This window comes from Mastomys coucha, unplaced genomic scaffold, assembly GCF_008632895.1.
Source record: "Mastomys coucha isolate ucsf_1 unplaced genomic scaffold, UCSF_Mcou_1 pScaffold9, whole genome shotgun sequence".
In the NCBI taxonomy this organism is placed as follows: Eukaryota; Metazoa; Chordata; class Mammalia; order Rodentia; family Muridae; genus Mastomys; species Mastomys coucha.
In genome coordinates this window covers 81,345,656-81,348,310 of record NW_022196915.1, presented here as the reverse complement: position 1 = coordinate 81,348,310, position 2,655 = coordinate 81,345,656, and the positions used below count along the sequence as shown (strand labels likewise).

At 44.4% G+C, this 2,655-nt stretch overlaps 1 pseudogene; it reads right to left on the bottom strand.

Annotated features, from left to right (window-relative positions):
- Positions 1-317: 317 nt before the first annotated feature.
- Positions 318-2,028, bottom strand: LOC116084198 (annotated as a pseudogene).
- Between the last annotated feature and the right edge of the window lie 627 nt (positions 2,029-2,655).

Below are 2,655 nucleotides of genomic sequence, written 5' to 3'. Positions count from 1 at the left end.
ACATATTTCATTTCCTTTTCCCAGGTGTAGCTTATTAGGGTAAGAAATTGGCCTTTTCCCTGGAGAACTGAGAAAAGTGTGCAAAGCTACATTTCCACTGAGTATTAAAAAGACAGATGAAAGTAGATTTCCTCTGGAGGATGGAGGTGACAATAAAATGGACGTTTGAGGACAAAAGTCCCAGCTCTGACAGCTCCAATATGCTCAGCTCAGCTGCCCATCACAATAAACCAATTATTTTTTGCAGTTGTCACCTGTTTTTAATTTGTTTTCCAGTCACTCTGTCAGCTGCTCTGCAAAGGCTCAGCAGCTCCCAGTCAACAGTGGTCATGGTGGCCACCCAGAGGCCACAGGCTATACGGAGCTCTACCCAAGCCCCACTCAGTGTCTCCTTCCTCCTGACCTTGATTTCAGTCTTTCATCCCCTTAAGAAGGATTGTGCCTCCTCTAGGCTTCCAGCTCCCTCTACAAATTCCTCAGAGGTGGACTTCTCTGCAAAGGATTAAAGGACTAAGAGCTCTATCACCTTGGCCTTCTCTAGTCCACCTTTCTCCGGGAATCACCTGCTCACCTTCTCGACTTGCTCTAGGCACTTGTGAGCAGCTCCAGGGTCCAGTCATAGACAGACCTGACAAGGGAGCAGGCTTCCTCATCAATGTGCTAGGTAGGCATTTTCCTTACTGTATGGCTTTTCTACCATGGTTTTGCCTCATGTTGGAAAGTGAAATGATACATTCCAAATTGCACAGTCTGGGCATAGGCACTCTGAATTACTTTCCTCAGGTCATCCTGAGCCCCTGTGGTGATCTGACCAAAAAAGCATCTCAGCCATTCTACCTCCCAGCAGCATACGAATTCTGTCAAATAGATGAATCCATGTGCAGACATACTTCTCACATGGAAGGTGCTGGGCTCTTTGCCTTCAGCAGAGGGTTCCAAGAACAAGCCTACCACTGCTTTCTTAGTCTAGTGGTTTAGTATTTTGTCTTTTTATTCGATTGCAGGACCTGGGTCTTCTCCAGGGCTCCAAGGACTATCATGATGGCTTGCACAGAGTGTGGCTCTGGGCAGAAGGAATAAGATGGCAAGCAGCAATCAGTGATGCTTCATTGCACACATTAGAAATATCAGCACCAGTGAAGCCCAATATAAGAGCTACTACCTTCTTCAACAAATAGCTTTAGTGAGGCTTTTATGAATCTGGAGTGTCGGCAAGTGGACCTTAAAAATTGAGGCCCTGACTTTGATATCAGGGGGATCAATATAGATCTATAGTTCAAACTCTCTAGGGCATGCCAGGAATGGGTCCAAGATATCAGGGCAATTGATGCCAACTAGCACTACCACATTAGTGGTGGAGCTGAACCCATTCATGTCTATTACCACAAGCATCAAATATACAATGATGTGTTGATCATTATGGCATCCAGGTGACCGACCGTGGCCTTGCCTAAGTCCTGATACCGCTTTGTTTAGGAAACTCACAATTTCCAATTTGGTTTCTTCACAACTAGCCACAACTATGAATTGACATAAGTGTTATTCTTTAAGATCTTAGCTGTTGTCTCACCCAAACTGAAGAGGCCTCCTCCTTGTTGTCCACCATTGCCAGTCCTTAGAGGCTCCCTTTTCTTAGCATAGAGGAGGAAAATGACCAGGACTAGTGTAGGCACCAGGCTTTGGGGAAAAGAGCCACCCATCATTCTCAGTAGTGAAGATTACTGTGGCCCTGTTGGTGGGCTCAGTCCCCAGCTCCCACTGAGCCAAATGGAGATTACAGACACTCAAAAGGTATGAACACTACCATTGTTACTTCTAGGATGTTGTCTCAGGAAGAGAAATAACACAAACAAATTGCTTATTCATAGCTTCTAATCTTTCCATCAGCCTTCTGGCCAGGTAATACTGTAAAAGTACTTCCTAATGTTCTCTAAAATACAAGCATACAAATGCAACAGCCACAGATGCCAACATGACAGCCAGGCATCCCCAATCCTTGTAGTCCCAAGGCAACTCCCCTTTCTACATCCATTTTCACCAGGCAGTAATTTAGGTTCCTACCTCTCTTGCCTCTATCTTCTTCATGTCCAACATTCTTTAGTTTGAGAGTTTATTTTATTTTTGGCACTACTGAATATCCAGAGTCTGTATGTCTTACATCCTTCTTACTCTTAAACAAAAACAAACAAACTTGCATGCTAGAGTCTAGCATGGTTGTCCTTTGAGAGGCTATATCAAAAGCTAACAGAGACAGAATGCAGATATGTATAGGCAAACATTGGACTTGACACCTATGGAATAGTTAGGGGGAAGATTGAAGAAATTGAAGGGAATGGAAACCCCATAGGAAGGAAAACTGTATGGACTAACCTGGAACCCTGGGAGTTCACAGAGACTAAGCCACCAAACAAAGAGCATAAGCAAGCTGGTCCAAGGCCCCCAGAAAATATGTAGTAGTGGACTGCCTTGTCTGGTCACAGGATGAGAGGATATGTGTAATCCTATAGAGACTTGATGCCCCAGAAAAGGGGGATGTGGGTGAGGAGTACCGTCTCAGAGCAAAGTTGGAGTGAGATGGAGTTTAGAGTTCTGGGAGGGGAGACCTGGAGTGGGGGCAACATTTGAGATATAATAGATTAAATAATTAATTAAAAA